Below are 21973 nucleotides of genomic sequence, written 5' to 3'. Positions count from 1 at the left end.
CACAACCGAGGCACAAAAGCACACACCTGAAACTATTAAGACACCGGCAACCATTTGGAAGGATTTTTCCAGTGACAAAGCCAGAAAAAGTCCTAAAATGGGGTTGAGGACTCATAATAAATGAAGAACTGATAGTGAAAAGCTGTCAGACTCCACGCTGAAAGGATAAAAACGGATTTAGATGTGAATAAATTGGCAGAGGTGATGACAGAGGTGGGACTTAACTGAGGTAAGTTCATTCTCAGCCTCTGACTGGCACATCTAATATGTCTTCGGCCATGGCTGGATTCCAGCGAGCAGTCATTCGCCCTCGCCGGCACAAAGCGGAATTAACGACTATAATAAGGGCATTAAAATCAGGGTCTAACCTTTGCCACAATAAAACCTCCTCTCTTGCAAACCCAACCCTAATAAAACAATATTTACGGTTCATTATCTAAATGCCATGACATTCCTAACTCCCAGTGCTTGTCACCACCACTATTAGACAGGATATTAAAAGATTTGATATTCAGCTCGTGGCTCTTAATGCGCTGGGAGCGAGTTTTATCAAGCGTTTCACAAAAGCAACGTTGCTTCTCGATCAGTTTTGCAGTATTTTAGAGTCACTTAATCTGATTATATGCAGAATCAACAACATCTGATCTTAAATTAGCACAGGCATGATCTGTAGTTGTTGAATGAGGTGATTTATGAATTTAGACCTTGGCATGACAATCAGTGGTCCTCATTAGATAGAATCTGCTGTCTTCATTTAACATGTGTTTTTACCCAAAGTGATTTAGAAATAAGCAAAAATACAAGCCATTTATCATTAAGTTAGAAATCATTGTTTAAATATCCCAAACAGGACAGCAGGGGCCATTGAGGTTACACAAAAACCTTGTCAACATCTGGAAAAAAGAAAGAAAAAAAAGTCAGAGATGATTATATAGAAAAAAGAAGTAGAAAATAATCTGTTTAGTCTTCCAAGCATTTATGCACTGCAATCCGATCAGGGAATTTTTAGGAGATATGTCCTCTACTACAGGCTTTTGGGATTACCTCTGACATGCCCTGTACATTTCTATTCTGATTACTTATATATAGGATTTAAAAAAAAAAAAGTTGCAAGATGTTGTCTTTTATGAGCTCTATGGGTGATCGTGATGCTGAGCCATGTCTACTTACAATAATGTACTATTTTCACCTTTATATGACTTTGAGGGCACCACTATAAAAAACAGCAGCAACAACAAAAACTAATCTGTAGTGGTACCCAAGCCTCAGAGTACTGGTAGCACAGAACTATTTTTCAAATGGTGGTATTGTACTTACATTTTTTGGCGAACAATTCATTTAAATACCATTTTATGCATGACAGCTACTAGTTGCTAGCCAGAAAATTAATTTGAATCAATTTTTTGAAATTATGTTTGCAATAACATAAAATAGTAACACCATAAAAACTGCATATTTTAACTGTGGTCTTACCAGGAGTTTAATTTTTAATTCAGTGAAGTATATAGAAAATAATTTTGGATTTTAATTCTGCTTGGATTTAAATAGGCAAATGCTTAAGAGTCAATGATTGGATCATTATTGCAGTAATATTAATGTTTCTTGCATATTATATGTTTGGCAACAGTTCTAACCCTAACTGATGGAGTGTGTACACATCATGGTTATATTCCAGGATGACAATGTCAAGATTCATCAGGCTCAAATTGTGAAAGAATGGTTATAAGCGGGAGCATGAAGAATAATTTTCACATATGAATTGGCACCTCTGAGTCCAGACCTTAAATTCATTGAAAGTCTTTGCTGGAGGAGACTTTACAGAGTGCTGGACTCCCCTTGTCAATACAAGATCTTGACCAAATATGGACGCACATCTAGATAGAAATAAATGCTGTAATTTCATCATTGACTTCATGATTTCATGATTTGCCCATTTAAATCCAAACAACAACTTTTTTTTTTTTTTTGGCCAAGCAGTGTATACATCACAATATCAAATTCATACTGAACATAATTGCTCCAACAGGGTCTACACTGTCCGCTCACTTTGTGCTATCGCACTTCCTGTTTGTATTTTTCTCCAGACAGATCCCCTTCAGACAATACAAATCTTGTTAGTGAGTCGCTTCAAATTAGATAACATGTCAAAGTGTAATCAGATAACAATCAAAGTGCAATTTATCAAATCTTCACCCCGGATTTGCTTCTCCGCATTGAAACACAGTCGTCTAGGGGTTTAGACTGCAGTCTCTAATCATTTTAGCGTTCATGAAAAATTCATTTGTAACAATTTCCATTATTCAATGTCTTATTTTCCAAAAGGTTAGCCAATATTGACTTCTGAAGAACATTCATGAAAAAGGGGGATAAAGGATAATGATTTTTGTTGAGTCAAGTTTTTGTTAAAAAAAAAAAACCTTCAGATTAAACAGCCTTATTAATTCACGAGTGCTAATTGTGCGAAACTGTGTGTGGTAAAAACGAACAAGTGCTTTAAAGACGTTTTCAAAAGCAGAAGAACAGCGACAAAAGCTAATCAATACTGTCATTTGGGAGCTTTTGAGTGTACTTGTTGTTTCTTTCAAATGTCTTTAAGAAAAACCACCAGCAACAAAGCGCCGGTTTCCCCATTAGCGAACGCCGCAGTGTTCCCTTACTCCAGGGTTATTAGCGTGGCTCTAATTCCCTAAGAGCTGTTGTCCCCATACAGAGCTGCCTGTTTGTTTGAAGATAATTTTACCCTAGTCTTCACATAGCCCCTCTTTCCTGGCTGAGAATGGGGGGGAATGGTTGTATGAGGCTTTTAAAAGACCCAGCTCCTATAATTTTCATCCAATTCAAACTTCATTTGTGCTGAAGTACTCTGCAAATGCTGTCATTATGGCATACAATACTATGGCTCAGTTAGAGGGGCATCAGACTCCATTAAGCAGGGGAACAGAGGAGTGTCTTAACCTTCGGCTGTCAGACAAAGAAAGAACGTGAGTGAGTGAGTGAGCCAAAGAGTGAGAGAGAGTGTGTTTTGCAAATAGAAAAATGAGCATCTCCACCAGCCAATATGTGCCACACAGTTGCTAACACATACACAAACAGTTCAATGCCTAAGGGGAGACAACACCTTTCTCTGTGTGTGTGCTAACAGACTGATGCCTCCTTATGAGTGTTAAGATAGGACAGTTTTTATGTTGTCTGAAGAATCACAGGGAACAGTTTATGTGAAATACAGGTTTATGCACAATGCACTCCTCTAACACACAAACACTAGAGAAGACATTTACCTCAAGAATACAATCTAGCTGTTAACTTCAATAAACGATCAAATGAAAGACACAAGAGAGGAGACAATACAATTCATTACATTTATATTTCACACACACACACACACACACACACACACACACACACACACACACACACACACACACACACACTTTAACAATTAAATTAATAAAAAACATTAATAGCACATAACTATCAAATTTCATTATTTTCATGTGCTATGGGCTATATATTTATATAAAGCATTCTAAACAATATTATATGTTAAATATAAATTAATAATATACAACAATTAATAATAAAAAGAAAATGTAAATAAAAATAAATTTGAATAAAATGTAATAATGTAATATAATATAATAATGTAATATATTTAAATTCTTACATAAAATATTATATTATTAATAAAGGTAATGTATTATCATATTTAACAGTATTATTTATTAAATCATCATTAAATCATTGAACATTTATTGTATTATTTTATTTTACGTTCTATATTAATTTAATGTATTTTGCTATGTTTTTTTCTATACTTATCTCGTTGCAATTTTGCAAAACATTGGGAATGCAAATATAATTTTTTTTTTTTTAAACTAAACTAATATTAACAAAATGGACTGGAAGGGGTAGAGACAGAGAAACAGACGGAGAGAAAAATTGAACGTAGCGTACCACACTCAACTTTTACCCATAAGCCATCAAACACTTTCAGTTCAAGGCAGGTTTAAGACCGAACCTCATACACACAGAGGATTCCTCACGTAACCCAGTCTCTATGGAATATAAATCACTGCTTCTCTCTCTGAATTTGCCTTTTCTAATGGAGTCATAGTCAGTGAGGCATATCCTCTCTCTCCTGACTGCTTTTTCTGTCACATGTTTTCAATTACTATTGCCAGAACACACAAAGAGCACCAGTGCCATAATTCAATAAGGACACAAAGGGAAGAGGGGCAGGAGGAGCCCCCCCCTCATTGTCACCGTAACGGGTGAGTGACAGTGGCCGTTCTGCATCTTTCTCCCAGAAACCATAACAATGAATTCTAACTTTGTACCCGCCATTCAAATGTTGACACTGGGACCTCACAGGGCCTTCAGGGGTTGTGTTATATGCGAGGGTGTGTGTATAGATGTGTGATGGGGCGGAGAGAAAGGGTCTTTGACCGTGGCCCTCTAAAACAGCATGCCTTTTAAAAAAAGACACACACTTGGCAGCTGATCCACAGCTCTCACATATACTGAAGCAGAACAGCACACAAAATACAATAATTGATGACGGATATATTAAATAAATAATTCACATCTCATGCTAAAATGCCCCAATCAAATTACTCCAATGTATATTTAGCTCCAGGGGTGTATTTATGAATTAAAGCTATATTAGTGAACCAATCATTTAACTGTAGTGTGCAGGCCTGTTCAAATCTTGTTTGATGCATCATGCAACCAAACAGTTCGGCATTAAAACAAAAGAGTTTTTAGACACTTAAAAAAAATGTTCTTTATTGACATCCATAGTTCAATGAACAACCTTTAACATATATGAAAACTTTCAGTCTTTATAGTGGAAAAAGATTCTTTATATCATTAATATTCTCCACACTCAAGAAAAATAAGGTTCTTCTGTGGAATTGCTGTGAAAACCCACTTTTGGAACCTTTATTTTTAAGAATAGAACCAGCTAGCCAATTTTATATGGTTTCTAACTGGTCAAATCAGGTCGTTAATGGTCTTTATCTGGTCTAAAGTTGTTGATCAGCGAGACTACCAGTACCACAGGTGGACCTGGTAGACAATCTTGAAGAAGGATATCACTTTGGATGAGAAAACAGCTACCATGTTACAAAAAACTGCTTAAACTATGGTCTGAATTATCCAGAAGGTATGGATGATGCAAAAGTAAATGGTTCAAATCATAATGCCCAAGGATCAATGAAAAAACAAACAAAACATGTATCTATGCATACTGCATATTATCCATAAATGAGACTAGTCAAAACTAGACTAGAACAGGTGTTGGGCAATTCCACGCAAAACTGTCACATCCATAACGCCAATTAAATACAATGGCATTGTGCTGGCGTTATGGATGTGACAGTTTTGCGTGGAATTGCCCTGTTTCATTTAATATGGGATCCATCATACTATTGATTCAGAAAGGATATAGTGTGTTTACAATCTCCTAAACTAACCTGATCCATTTGCTTAATCAAATTCCCTCATCCTCTCTTTCTTTCTTTGTTTTTTCTCGTTCTCTCCCAGTGGGGAGTGAGGAGTGCTGTTCTGTTCAGTTGTATTAGTGTCTTGGGCATGATGGAGATTCATTACTAAGAACTCTGCCTTGATGTTTCTTCACAGCTCACCAAACACCAGCCCCCTAATGTGACAAACAGGTGTGCAGTGATCTCTCTCTCTCTCCACACACACACACAGCTCTTAACCTGCTCAACATATTCCACTGTTCACCAACAAAACCAAGTGAAAAACCATAGAACCATAAAAATGACATGATGAAGGCTTCAATTAAACTAGAAAACATATACTGTACCTCTAACCTAAAAAACAAACAAACTCTAACCTAACTAAAAGAAAGTCTTGTTGCTACTGTGGTCTTTATGCAAGTGAGAGCTTAAATTACTTCCTCAGAGCAGCCTTTATGTCGCTGGGTATTTGGAGAGAGAGAGATAGAGAGAGAGAGAGACAGAGCTCAAGTGAAGTGGGCCTTTTGTTGGTCTGTAATGCGATTATCATGACGGCTTCACTGTAGAACCAGGTTAGGCAAAATGGCAGGTTCAGCCATCATGAACTGACCAGTGCATCAGCAAAAGAAGAGGTTCAGCTGAACAACAGAGATTAACTCAAGATTATATCACAAATCCAATCGGGTGACCTGTGATTTAAGGCATCCATTTCTTTTTATCTTATTCACTGCTCTGTCTGTACTGCAATCTTAGAACGTTGTGATGCATACAACTTAAGAACTGACTTGTTAAATGTCAAAGTAACGATCTCACCCTGACAAAAATCTTGGTTTCACACTCAATGAACATTCACATAAGATGAACTACAAAGAAGATGAATGGGCATGTCATTATCAGTACTTATATATGAATTGTCGATGTAAACAGAAGCTCATGCAGAATACATGGAAATATAATTTTAGTTCATAATCAAATTATGATCAATATATCACTTTAAAGTGTTAAGATTAGAGCTTTATAGATAGTAATGATAGAAGAACTTATTTTTGAAGTTTTAGCTCCCCCTATAGGTAGCAAGCTTTAGCAAGCAAGCACAACAAACAGTGGTGTGACCAAATATCCATGATTGGGAAGTTAAGGGTCATTACAAACACATTTGACTGACCACTATTGTGAATACTGGGGCAACTACAACCCCAATAGTAAAAAATGGGAAGGGGAAAAAAAGGAAAAAGAAAGTTTTAACTCATGTAATATAATATTAAAGGGTTAGTTCGCCCAAAAATTACTCAACCTCATGTTGTTCCAACCCCGTAAGACTTTCGTTCATCTTCGGAACACAAATTAAGATATTTTTGACTAAATCTGAAAGCTGTCTCACTCCTTCATAGGCTTCTAGGTAATTTCATTCTGCCGGTCCAGAAAAGTTAGTAAAAAACATTGTTAAAATAGTCCAAGTGACTACAGTGGCTCAACCTTAAGTTTATCGAACTTTAAAGGAGAACTCCGGTCAATTTTTTGTACATTTGGAGTGCTGTCAATACAGAGAACAACGACAAAAATCGGTGTTGCCTACATCGTGTTATTCTCTTTTTAAAATTTGCACCCTGTTGACTTCAATGTGGCAATATTTAAACCTGCTTTTAGCCTCTTAACATCCTTGATGTGTCATTACAAGTGCCCAGCCAATGTGAGTGATTCCTTCGGAGTGAACGCGAGTCAATCTGACTGCAGTAGATGTGAAAGAAATGGATAAAAATGATGTTTATTCAGCCAGCGCAAATACCTGTATTTACATCCTGTTTTCGGTCGAAGTCCATAGTAATCGATTGTCGAGTTCACGCGCATTGGTTTAGTACCTATGATCACGCGCGTGAACTCGACAATCGATTACTATGGACTTCGACCGAAAACAGGATGTTGTTCTCTGTATTGACAGCACTCCAAATGTACAAAAAAATGAGCTCAATGTTAAAATTGACCGGAGTTCTCCTTTAAGATTTACCTAAAAAGTTATTAGAAATTGTGAAAACATTACTGGTTATTTACCCATTGTATGTTTTTATATAAATACATAGGGGTGAATTTAGATTGATTTGGGACTTTTCCCCAGCCATCTCAATGGCAAAAAGTGTCCCAATCAATCTGAATTCACCCCATATGGATTGTCGACCATGCAGATGTGGCTCGTTTGTAGGGCAGGCTCCAATATTCATCCAAAACATAGACCTCTAAACTGAATCAATAATGAACTGTAAATGTGTTCAGCATTCTGTAACAAATATTTTCAGATTTTCTAGACTATTTTCAGCCGTAAAGTGAGCAGGATATATTATGGCTTCGGTAGTCATGTATCATGATAGCGGGGATACTAGTGGGTGCCTGAGTTTTCAGTGATTAGAATATAATTTATAATATGTTTATAATAAACTAGTACTAAGACCCAGAATCTGCCCTACCTAAATTTATGGTCAGGAGCTGCTACTGCTACCAGGTATCGCTGATCACTGATAAGTTTAGACCATCTAAAGACCATTAAGGACCTGATTTGACCATATAAAAAAATAGCACCTAAATCCAGTTCATTTTCGCAGTGATGCCATAGAAGAACCTCTTTCAATATAGCCTATATACACAATGCTTCTTGTGGGGAAAAAAATATATTTGACTAAACCTCTTCTAACCAAGGTGAATCATAGGTGTGAATATGTTGGGTGTGAAAGAGGGTGAGAGAGGGAGAAAAATGTATGTCTGTGAAAAGAGAGTGGAAAGTTGACAGTGTCCGGGAGTTTATGGCAAACTGAGAATCTGTGCAAATAGTATCAACAAGAGAGCAAATCCCAGACATAGAAAGACAGATAGAGAGAGAAAGAAAGAGAGAGCAGGTGGAGGAGTTCTACTGTTTGCTTGCTACATTCAACAGCATCTCATAAATCTTCCCTGCACTCATCACAACACACACAACACTCCGGATGTCTGTTATTCCCTGCTCTCCCATGTGATTCCCTCTTTATCTTCATTGAAGGTTCTTTCTTTACCTGTCTCGAAGTCTGTGATCTTTTTGTCTTTCTCGCACTCTTTCTTTCTATGGTGTTCTGTTGTGCTTTCTCCCCTCGCTAGGAGGATTTTTCTCATCTCTACCCACTCCACTTCCTCTGAATCTCTCTCAGATTTCGTTCTCATGAACCTCCTCTGAGTCCATCTGGACATACAGTGTGTGAATCATCCAGTGTGTAACTCTGCTCTCAGAAGATGTCAGACCGCCAAATATCCAAACAGGTCTTCCTCTCATTAACACTCACTTTCCCCAAAAGCTACTGTACCTCTCTCAGTAAGAACAATAAGAATCTGTAAGTGTGTTTGTGTGTCTGCATTGCAAACACAGAATCTCTTCATAAGGCAACCAGGAGCAACACCAGTTCAAAGGCAAACTGCTGTGTTATCAGCATTTACAGTCAAAAAGCATAAAAATCAATTGAAATAATATTGGATTGTGCTAAATATGGTGTAAGAGAGGTTCATAGCTCACAAAAAAAACATCAAATCACCTTAAACATGATTATATTTAAAAATGATATCAGGAATAAATCAGAATATTCTCCCTTGTTCTAAAACTTCACAGAGAAACAATTGTAAAACCATCACTTCTGCCTGCATTCTTCTCAAACATCTTTGGACAAAAACAAATGGGCTCCTCTCCACAAAAGCACGGCCGATCTTTCTCTTTACTGTTTGCTGAGTTAAACACAGCCCTTGAGGCAAGCAAAAGAGCATTCTGTGATGTGTGCTGGTTGTTTGGGGTCAGATACAGAACAAATGTCAGTGTCTGCTCTGAGCTTGACCCTCAGATTCCTCAAGCCATACAATTGTACATTACACTTAACAAACACTGTCAGAAACCAAAACAGTCTGCCTGACAATTCAAGCTCTTCAAACACAGACAGACCCTATATTAAACACAATGACTCTCAGAAAAGAAAGTCAGCGACTAGAGAGATAAAAGCCTTGTGAATCATGTCACTACAATGACAGCTGCACTGAACTGTTCTGTTTCACTCCCCCAAGTATGTGGTGATGAGCTTTGTTATTGATGAACTGAATTGTTAAGGCCCGTTCTCACCAAGAACGATAACTATAACGATAACTATATTAGCGAATACACCAGCGGATGAAGTTAAGAGTTTAATGTAGTAGTGACCTTTACAAAATGTAATGCGGTGATTTCATAACACGATGGTATCATCATGATATACTGCACATTCATATGCAATGGTATTTATATGGTACTCCAATGTAATTCAAAAGAACACCACAGTATCACTATAATAGCATTGCCCCGAAAAACATGGCAATACCACAGTAATTGATTGGAAAGCGATTATAAGTGTTGACAAAAGCAAACCAGTGGCAATTTGCAAAAGAGTCAAATTGGTAAGTGCAAATACAAATGTAAGGTCTTATATCTTTTAAACACTCACTTAAATAAATAAATGGTTGGTCTTAAATTTGAAAACACTTTCTAAAATAGATATATATTAAAATAAAATAATATTAGTAAGTTACTATGGTAACTTATTACTATCATACATTTTGATAACTCTACTTTTTTTACAATATGGTTATTCAACCAAGAATCGGCCATTAAACTACAATTACAATTCAGGTAAATGAATTCTCCACAAAATAAAATGAATTCTGCATGTACGGGTGCTGTGAGTGTTTGAGGTTGCTGAAAAACTGATTTGTCCACTAGAGGGATCTCCTCTCCTCTGGTCTAATTCATCTCAAGTGGAATGGTTGAATCCAGCCAGCCTCTTGGCAAAAGGCAGGGCAAACAACATCACATTCTCTCAGTCTCTTAAAAACAAGACATTGTAACAGGTCAACAGAGACCTGCCTCAACAGACAACAGCCCAACTTAGAGGCCAAAGCACATTTTTCAGTGAGCACATAAATATTTTACAGTAACGGCACACCTGGCACCTGACAGCCTGTAAATCCTCTCGCTCTGACAGAAACAGTTGTGTAATGTACAGATTGTTGGAAAATACACATGGTAATGCAATATTTGCCACCATAATGCTTAAACTAACTAGTGTTTGTGTTTTGGCACAGATGAGGCAAAAAGGCGTGATATGAATGAAGCATGAGCATTTTTGACTGAAGCTTCATGGCTGTGTTCAAGGATACACAAATTCTTTGAGCATTTTAAGACCTTGAACCCAGACACATAAACTTGTGACAAGTCTGATGTCACTGATTTGACACAACATATGGAAAGAGAGAAAAAGAGCTCTCAAATGTCATTCAAAGTTTGTTCAATTCAAAACATTCAATCAGGTTGTCAAACCATTATTAACTTAATAAACAAATACATTTCTGTCTGTTCTACATAAAATAGTCACATTTTATGTTCAAGTCTGGAAAAGACTTGGAGACCAAGCAATAGCACAGAATATTATATAATTGACACTACCGCTCAAAAGATTGGGGTTGTAAAGATGTTTATTGTTTTTAATAAGTCTCTTATAAGGATGCTTTTAAACAAAAATAAAGATATAGTAAAAATGGTAACTTTATGAAATGTTATGTTACATAATTATATATTATAAAAAACTATATTACATAATTTAGAAAAAATTATAATTTATTCATGTGATGGAAAAAAAATAAAATATATATATATCAGCAGACATTACTCCAGTCTTCAGTGTCACACGATCCTTCAGAAATCATTCTCATCAACAGCTTAATATTTTTGTGGAAACTGATATCTTTTTTAGGATTCTTTGATAAATAGAAAGTTTAAAAGAACAGCATTTATTTGAAATAGAAATCTTTTGTAAGATTATAAATGTCTTTACTGTCCCTTTTGATCAATTTAATGTGTCCTTGCTAAAAAAAAGTAGTAATATCTTTTTCAGGAAAAGAAAAATCTTACTGACCCCAAACTTTAAATATGAATATTGAATGTATCCAAGACAGATGGGAGACTATGAATATCCTTATATCTCAGTTCATTTCAGGTTTATTACATTCTTCCTTAAGACTAGAGCAGCTGGGTGCAGGGGCTCTAGCAGAATGTTTGTGTGTATGTGTGTACAGTTACCATCCAACACCACACAAACATCTCTCTCCCATCATGCAGCACAGAAACAGCTCCGTCTCCTATGGAGCTTATCATATATAGAGCAGATTGTGCATTTAAGCAAGAAGACAAATTATAATATGGATAGAAAAAGAACAGTATGAAGTACTATTAAAGCAATCTCCAAAACTGGGTTAGAGTTCAAAACCTGCTAGCCAATGAAAAAAGACCATTTTACTGAAGCTAAGTTGCAAAAACATAAGACATTAAAACATTCCCATGTCCACCCACATGCAGATGTTAGAAACACCTATTCAGTGTTTAAAAACTTGGCCTGCAGTCTTTCTACGGTAAAGGGATAGTTCACCCAAAAAACAAAGATTCTGTCATCATTTATTCATCCTCGTCATTCCAAACCTGTATGACTTTCTTTTACAGAACAAAAAAATATATATTTTGAAGCATGCCGGCAACCAAATATACGTGAGCCGTGCAGGAAAAATGAGTGGGAAATGCGCATAGGCTAATTACGAGATACAGGCAAAACAAGGGAAAATGTCGAATTGTAGGTTTTCACAAAAAAGTACCTTTATTTGTACATTTTCTGAAAGAGTACTCTTTCCCTATGAAAATTGCAGTTTTTCTCTGCTTGCTTCTCGACGACTGGCGTTTTCCCTCAGCACAAGTACGGTATTCATACGGTATACACAATATTCATAGCGAATTCTCAAGTTTGAATCAATGAAATGGGATTTTCAAACTCAAGCTGATGTAAGCAAAATGATTTAACGTGCACTGACTGACAGAGACGAAGCGTGCGCACAAAGACGGATCAGACGTGCGATCCCGATATACACAGAATTACAGTATTTCAAAATATCTGTCTTGGTGAGTATTCACCCAACAATGATCTGTTCTGTCTTAAATTAATATCTGGTTAACTATTGGGGGAAAACATCTGATGTGTAACATTATATTATATTCGTGCAGTACAGTAGGTCTGTCAGTCTCATTCACGTTAATCAAACAATTGTTGAATCATGAAAAAAAAAAAAAAAAAAAAAAAAAAGAAAAAAAAAAAGAGTTGAATATAGATTTTTCCTATAGATATTTGGGTTTGACTTGGTGTGTGCCAAATTTGGTGTTATTACCAGGGATTTTACGGTATGGTTGCTAGGTGATTTTGTTTTGGAAACTTTCTCAAAACTGACTTTGCTGTCTTTATCGACTTCAAAAAGGTGTAGCTCATTTATTTTTTTGTCTGATTCCAACAAATCATACATCATTTGAGAATGTGAAAATTACAATAACTCATTTTTGATAATTTGCTCATTTTGCCAGTACACTCTAAAAACTGCTGGGTTGTGTTAACCCAATTTTGGGTCAAATATGGTCTCACCCAACGTTGGGTTAAAAATTCAATTTAAAAATCGACAAACCCAGCCGTTGGTTTACATTTTTAATGTAACCAATGCAATTTGTCCATTTTAAAATTGCATTTTTGTCCATTTTTGATTTTGTCCAAAATGCAATTTGTCCATTTTTAAATTGCATTTTTTAACCCAACGTTGGGTGAGACCATATTTGACCCAAAATTGGGTTAACACAACCCAGCAGTTTTTAGAGTGTATAGATCACATATATGTTCAATAGAAGAAACAGTGTCATACATTTTTTGCAACAAAATGAGGGCGAGTAAATGATGACAGTATTTTCATTTATGGGTGAACTATCCCTTTAAGGAAGAAGTGGGGTAGATACTATTATTTGTAATCATGAGTAAATAAGAAAAGTCCAGCAAAGATGTGCTCTCAAGTCTCATTCACGCTAACATTCATTTCAAAACATTCAAACAACATCAGTCACAAGAACCAATGAAGTTTCAGGCACCATCTTTAAATATGCACAAACAAAATTTGAGAGCTACAGAGGGAAGGCTTTTCAGTCAGCTATTTTTTCCATTTTTCTCTATTCCACACACAGCCAAAGTAAGCTTCAAAACACTTGGACTATTAGCACACAAGTCATATGCACAACCTTTATGCCTCATTTATGGCGCCTTTGTCTTTTTTGGAGCTTATCTATTGATTTTCATTGTATGGAAAAGAGCAGCCTTATCATTCTGCTAAACAGCTCTGAAAAAAATAAATGAATACAGGTCTAGAATGACATGAGGGCGAGTAAAATATAACACAATTTTCATTTCTGGGTGTCCTATTCCTTTAATAGGCTGAAATGCCATGATCCCTGTTTTTCTTCTGTCTCTGTGCGGCATTAGAACTCCGCCGCTGCTGATGCTAGTCTGCACAAGTGTGGGTCTATGCATAAGTGTGTCCTACTTGCCGTATGGTGTGTGGCTTGGCCTCACAGAGACAGGAAAGGGAACCAAATGTGGCCACGGCAGCATGGAGTCCAGCAGCCTACAGTAAACAGCTCTTTCCCAAACAGTCCTGTAGAAACACCAGTAATCCCCACCACTCGAAGACAGGCCATCTGTGGCATAGAAAAACAGCATCTACAACGACAACCGGAGCTGTGTGTGTGTGTGTGTTACTGCGTCTTTCTGTGAGGGGGGAGGCTAAGTATACAAGACCTAGCTTTGCTAAACTTCTCTTTCTTGGAAGAGAGTTCGGTACCACAGTCTCTGAAAATACCCCTCATGTGTGAGGCACTCGGATGAAGCCAAGTGCTGTAAAGACTGTTTGGAAAAACTATGTTTTCTTTGCTAAATTAAAGTCCACACAGTGACATCACTACCTCTTTTGAGAGAACTTTATTATTGGTGCATGATATTGCCATTCTTCATGGTTTGAGGTATGTTCAAATCTCTAATCCTAAGAATTAAAGTTGTGATGTAGTAGTGATAGTTCTATTCATTGGCTGTTGATTAGATGAAAGCAGATCCAATCCAACTGTGAGTTTGCAGTTGACTGTATGGGGCAGGGAAAGTCCAAAATAAATCACGTGATAGAAGTTTCCTTTCACCAGAACAAAGAGTTGACATATTGATTCAAAATTCAGAGGTCAGTTTCTTTTTTTTCACCCCATGAACATTTAAATGGGAAAACAAATCAGTCTCAGACACTGAAGAATAAGACCAAGATATCACAGAGACTTGGGCAACCACCTCACAACAAACTGCATTGACAACCACTTACACCACCCTAGAATCATTGTGTGGAATTTTGCATTGGCAAACACCACATTTTCTTCATAAAATGTAAAGATCTACTTCATTATTTTAGCCTCAGACAATAAGACTTTGTATACCATATGCAAGGCATTATATTCTCTGCAGTTTGCCTATATGTTTTGCTTTGCTTTGGACTAAGTTACATTTTAACTTGGAATAATAACTTCACTAACTAGAAAGGCTCTGATGTTAGTCATTTCGCACAGTGATGGAGGTTAATACGGGCAGCTCATGCAGTCAGACAACAGACCTCCCTCTAAACTTGAAGAGAGCCATAAAATGCAAGAAATCAACCAATAGTGATGGCTTTTTATTTGGATAACACAAAAAAACATACAAAATAAATAAATAAATCACAATTCTGTCAACTTCACTGCGCTTGATGTAAATTCAGTAAGACACATTCTTGGTAAAGTCAAGAATTCATGAGCCAAAAGTTTCTCAAAGGGAAACACTTTTCACTTGCTGCGTTGATTGATTAACATTGAATAGTTCAATAATCACAAAACTTCAGCTCTTGCAGTGTTCACCTCAAATACATGTCCATCAGCTTTGAGTGATTATATTGCCCCTAGCTGGCATGGGTCAAAGGTTGGCGTGGATCATTACATGTGTGAGCACATATAAGTGTAACGAGCAGGAGGCAAAGATCAATGTCTGATCCAGATCAGTCTGTTAAGTCTTAACACAAGATTACGCCCAGTGCGCCTGCCGCGGTGAAAGAGAGCGCAGATCTAAATCACCCCAGAGACATGAAACAGGAAATGTGTGGACACTAATGATTCTAGTTATGCAGGCCAAATGGTCAGTCACGTGAGAAACAGACTAAAAAAAAATCCTTCACACTGAAGGTTCACTTTTATATTTAGGGATTTAAAAAAAAAATCTTATGTAAACGCAACAGTTATAGCTAAGGACGCATGCATATAGTCATTTTGGATAATATAAAGTGATAATTAAAGATATCTTGAAGCCGATAACCAATACGATGGTTGATATTTGATCTCTTGAAAAAAAAAAAAGTATGTATTCTTGTTAAAAGTATGTATGTGCTTCAAAAATATAAAAAAATAGATATTTATATATGAGGCTCTGAGTAATCAAATAGAATAATATAAAACAAAATGAATACACTGATTACAATGGTCAAATTTATCTGCCGATACCATAGACTGTAAAAAAATAGGCCGATACTGACACTTGCTTTTATATTATGCATTCCTGCAAAGAGCTGCAATGTGAAAGAACAAGTGAGGTAATCCTTCTATCTGTGTAATGCCCAGTAGATAGCTTTTGAAAATGATACTTTAATACTGTACTTATCAGCATCTTACAATGCTACTTATCCATTCTCCTTTCCCTAATTCCCCATGTGTCCAATTAACAAATTAACCGCTTTGCACCTTGATCTCTGATCAGGTCTTGAGTGCAGTTGGTGCTGTGACCTCTGCAATTACAGTAATCCCCCTTTACACCCATACTACAGCCGTTTCCCATCCGGCAGTGCAGGGGGAACGTCAGGTGTGCTCCAACAGATTAGCGCTAATCTGCTTTCTAATGAAAGCTGGGGTATACAGCAGGGGTGGACCACGGGCCTCATACCGCCTTTGAAGTCAGATCAGTGGGGTGGAATAAAAGGCATTCCCACTGATGGAGGAGATCCAGGGGGGCAGGAGCCTGACTCTAGACCTGACTCAAGGGCTGATAAGGCACGTCTGGGATTAGCGGATCCTTTTGCACCCCCTGCAACTCTTAATTTCGCCGTCTCGGTTTGCCCGTCTCCCTCTACCTCGGCTTTTAATTGAATTAATGTTAGAACATCTCAAGATCTTTGATGTGCCCATAAAGGAATTTCTGAATGAAGATTTTTTCTTGGATGACATCCAACTTCTTTTATAAAGGTCAGAGAGAAAAAGAAAGGTTAAAGTAGAGAGAGAACATATAAGGAGGAGGGGAATATCAAAAAGCCTAAACAGAGCCCAGAGCTAGCACAGAATGAAGGTCATAATAGTACAAAAACAGAAGGAAACTCAAGACTCTACAGAGACCACCGTAATAGAACAGACCCCATAACCAGTATATCACTGGAAATGTAAATTGTAACACTAGCACACCATCTTAAATAACCTTAAACAATCCACCAGGGATTCCAAAGAAAACTCGGAAAAATTCCGTCCCGTTCTCATTCCCTGCAAAGCGTACTTGTCTTGGACGCAGCGCACACACAGGCAGATTTGTGCTGCGTTAATGCACAAATGACTGCATTGCCCATATGCCTCGACCACTCGGTCTGCAGAAGAGGTCAAGCATCATATCCGCCACCTAAAAAAGTAATCTCATTCACCTTCATGCATGTCTAAAATTAAATTGCCCTTAGCTGTTCTGTGCCATTTTTACTTTTTCTTCTTCCTAAAAACACCCCAAACTTACCTACAATTCAAGAATTTTGAAGAAACTTTTTCAATAAAATGACAGTTTATAGTAAATATTCAGTTTAAGGTTAATGTTAGGTTAATATTAAAAGGTTAAATTAAAGTTAATATTGTTTAAGGTTAATATTCAACAATATTATTGATCTGCCTGCATTGACACCATTATGAGAACTGAACTGAGCTGGACGATGACATCACAGTTTTCTCCAGAGCAGCTGTATAGATAAATGAACTAAATTAATCACTTTTTTACAACAGAAATGAATAAACACCAAATTTAATGACAATGGACAATGACACTTTTCTTCTAGATCTGCTGTATAGCCGAAACAAACTCTGTTGCATTATTATCACGGTAAAGCTGCTTTGAAACAATCTGTATTGTAAAAAGAGCTATATAAATAAAGGTGACTTGAGTTGGGCTGTCAAGCTCAAAAGAACACCATAAAAGCACAATAAAGAAGTCTAAATTATATATATTTTTTACCCCCAAGTCTTCTAAAGTTGTTCTGAACAGATAAAAATGTACATCACTGGTCTCTCTGAAATCAGATTATTCATGCAACTCAGTATGCAAATATTCCACGTGTTGTACTTATGGTTTGACATCATGACGTTTGGTCACAAGACAGCAAGAACTCACTCATTTGATGTTGTAGACATGTTTCTTTTATTTCTTTAAATTTATCCTTGAATTTGTTGTGAAAAAAAAAAAAATAGCATACAGGTTTGAAATGACATGAGGGTAAACAATGACAGAATTTTCATGTTGGGATAAACTGTCCCATTAACTTGAGAGATTTCAATGCCACAGTTCAGGGTTGATTCCTCAAACATGATAGAAGGACAGATAAAGCAAAATATAGGGAGATATTAGTGCTCAGCCAAAGACATCAAGAGCCTCCCCAATGTCCCCAATGTTCCACTCAACCAATGCTATCCTCGGTTTCTGTGTTTCTCTTTGCATTTACAATCTTCAATCCAAACGCTCCTGTACACAGTAAATTATCATCTTTGTACAGAAATAGAACAGGATGGATGCTAAGGACTCATTCTTGGAAATCAGAAGTGCTGGTCTGAGCAGAGCTGGATTGAGGGCACAGTGGAAAAAACGTAAGGGAAACCAGCTGACTTAAGTTTCATGTCAATCAGAGAAGAAACTGTCCATGAACGCTGTCCAAACCAGCAACAGTAAAAGGGTAAAAATATTACCTGACCTGAGGCATATACTTACTTCTAAAAGAACTATGTTTTTATTTCAAGGGAGGACTGAAATAAACGTTTTATATGATATATGCAGCACATCAGGGATTCTATTTTTTTATATACTGTATATATATTTTATTATTTTTAATCATCTTAAAATTGCAGTGCTCCATCTTAGAATTGGAGTTTGACTTGGTTTTATTTGGAGTTTATTTGTCTTTGTCACTTAAAGGGTTAGTTTACCCAAAAAGTATTATTATTACATAATTTACTCAACCCTCAAGCCATCCTAGGTGTATATGACTTTCTTCTTCAGCCAAACACAATCAGAGTTATGTTAAAAAATATCCTGGGTTCTTCCAAGCTTTATAATGGGAGTGAATAAGAGTTTTCGAAGCTCCAAAAAATGCATCCATCCATCATAAAAGTAATCCATACAGCTCCAGGGGGTTAATGATTCCGGTAATGGCCGTTGACGAGTCTAGTTTCCGCGGAAGAGTGACCTCTGACCAGACGCATGACATAGGATGAGGAGTAGCATAAGCTTAAGAGTAAGCATCATTTTCATATTTGGGTGAACTAACCCTTTAAAGCAGACAGTGGATCTCAACCTTTTTGTCTTCATGTATTGGCTGCTGAAAATTCAGCTTTGCTGAATTTGCTGAAAAAAATCAGCTTTGAAATAATAAGTTGCACTTTGAAATATATTACAATAGAAAACAGTTATTTTGAATTGTAATAATACGTCACAATATTACTATATTTACGGCGACTATACTGGCCCATCACTACTGCACTACATTGACTACAAAAAAGAGAAAGAGAATGAGAACAATTAGAAGTTCATATGAGCCAACCATGGCAGCAGATGGCTATGGACGGAGTGAGTTAACGTAATTATCTTCACTATGTGCACCAGTAGACCTCTTATTCAATCTCTTCTCACTACATACAAATATAGTCTCACATCTTCTATCCTGCTATTCATCTTGTTTTGGCCTTTTGCCTGGAGCTTTGAAACTCCTCTGAAGTTTGCAGGGTCGTTTGTTCGCCCCATGAATTGTTATTTTCACCCTCAAGTTCTTTGAGTTCTCCTCTTAATAAACCCAACCCAATCCATCATAATTCTACACAAAGCTTCAGACACGTCCTTCTGTTTGTCTCGACCCAGAGTACTGAAAGTTCAACACCACATCTAGAGAAGCATGCAAGCAGGAAGTCCACATGCATGTCACTCATGCACTCTCCCATCAACCCCTGCTCTCTGAGAAAACAAGACCAGTTCCAAAAACTACTGCTCAGCTGCCACTAGTTATCTTACATCATTAGAGCTCTTGCTCGGCCATTCTATTTTATTTTTTACCTATAATTCTCACTGTCACGGCCCAGACCAAACATTATAAACACAATTAAGTGAGGTGACCATCTGTTCTGTTTTTACTCAGTGAGGATGTTTATGCCAAACTGGCTGACCGTGACTATTCTCAGAACATTTAGTTAAACAAATAATCTAAAATGTCTCTAAATACTGTTGGGTGAATTGCTCCATTTGAGAAAACTCGCAAGGGTTGACTGCATTCAATTCTACAATTATAAAATATATATATATACATACATATATATATATGTTGGTAAAATGGAACAAAAATGAAAAATCACAGCAATTAACAAAGCATTTATGGTCTGGAATAGACACATTTTGGTTTGGAAAGAAAAATAAGTCTGGGCGAGGCGTGATAGTTTTGTGGCATTAAGACGTTGGTAAGCAGGAAAACATTTTCTAATCCAAGATTCAAATATTAAGTTCCAAGTGGCTCATTGATGTGGGTGATTTCATCAATAAAACAATACGAAAAAAGAAGAATTTAAATAAGTTAAGAAGTTGGCAGGATTTTAGTCCTACAACCCTAACCCTTTAGTTAGTAAACAACCCTTAACAAACTGCTAGTTGTAGCTAATTGCAAAACTAACTAAAACCAACTAATTAAGCAGAAAAATAGACAATGAAGTACAACTTTCCTGAAGCCTACAGTGACCTCACCAAGTAGGACACATTTCTGGATCAACATCTTTGTTGGTCCTGGAACAACATTAATCAATTTAGAGTTTAGGGTTAGGTTTTATGGTTGGGGTTAGGGTTAAGGCTGAGGTTTGGGCTTCAACAACATTCTTATCAACCTATCATTTGGTATAAAGAGTAGTTATTGGTTATGGTTAGGACTATGTTTGTTTGACAGGAATATAGTTCCAGAACTAACAAAAGATGTTGATCCAGGAGCACATCCTACTTGGCAAAACTAACTTTCCTAAAATACAATTTAACACTATTGAAGAAAGCAAGATTGGATTTTCTGTTAAAATCAACATGAAATGGCATTCAAAGTAACCCATTTTATCTTCCACTGTGTAATGCATTTAAAAGAAAGATATTCAAAGAGAGAGAGAGAGAGAGAGAGAGAGAGAGAGGGGTTGATAGATAGATCGATGGATAGACTGTCTATAGATAAATAAATGAAGAATGGGACTTGATTTTATCCATTGGAAATTGAATTGAACAGTGCAAGTGGTCTACACGGTAGTTATAGGGTTTCAAATAGGGATTCAAGATGAAAATGTTCCAAAAAATTTTTTTTTTATATATATTAATATCTCTATATTATATATATATATATATATATATATATATATATATATATATATATATATATATATATATATATATATATATATATATATAACTGATCACAGTAATGGACAGGAATGTGCATTAAAAAGTAAATATGGTTGAAAGTAACTGTGCACTAGTTAATAACAAAGAGAAATTTTAGATCATTAAGTCTCTCTCACTCAATCACCACCTTCCTTTCTTTCTTCTGTCCAACTCCAGACAGCAGCACGCTGTGTTTTTTTTGTCCTCCCTGTTCTGAAGGCCTCTTATCTCTCTTGCTTCCCAGCCAAGCATGTCTTCCCAGGTAGTGTCTGGTTGAGATAACGTTAGCCAGGCCGCGAGCGCGTGTGCAGCTGCATGCGGAGGCGAGGGTCTCTGAGTCTGAGGTTAAGTGCTCAACATAATGCTCCTCGTGACCTGTTGCTTGCACACAACTAGTGCTTTCACTCTCTCCCTCTTTTGGCCCTAGAAACGAGAAGCGCACTTACCCTCTCAAAGCCATGACTAAAAGGCCTGCTCTCGTTCTTTTATTCCTCAAATCCTGACACATCGTTTTCACTGAGCCTGAGTATTCCCCTGACAAATTACCTCCAACGTATCACTTTGACAGCAATTACAAAAAAAAAAAAAAAAAAACCCTGGGAAGTTGCTTTTTAACCGTCGATTAGGCAAACGAGATGGTCAACACAGGTTGAGGATCTATTATGGCTATGCCAGTGGTGGTCGGGAAAGATTGCAAGCGGTTAAATGGCTCCTTTCTGCAAAAAGCAGAGGAACAGAGAGAAAAGATGGTATCAACTCACGTCCGCAAAGGGGCTTTGTTTGCCTGACAGCAGGATTACAAGATAGTGGAGAGGTGGGAGGGAAAGCTTAGCTCCCGATGTTTCAAAAGACATAACTGCT

General features: G+C 36.9%; 1 protein-coding gene across 2 annotated transcripts in view; it reads right to left on the bottom strand.

Annotated features, from left to right (window-relative positions):
• pdzrn3b (PDZ domain containing RING finger 3b) overlaps nt 1-21973 on the bottom strand; it is a 90703-nt gene that overhangs the window by 27619 nt on the left and 41111 nt on the right. The gene's annotated exons all lie outside the window — the stretch shown is intronic.

The sequence above is a fragment of the Squalius cephalus genome (assembly GCF_949319135.1).
Source record: "Squalius cephalus genome assembly, chromosome: 10".
Lineage (NCBI taxonomy): Eukaryota > Metazoa > Chordata > Actinopteri > Cypriniformes > Leuciscidae > Squalius > Squalius cephalus.
Note: the sequence above shows the minus strand (reverse complement) of the source record. Positions and strands in the feature narration are given on the sequence as shown.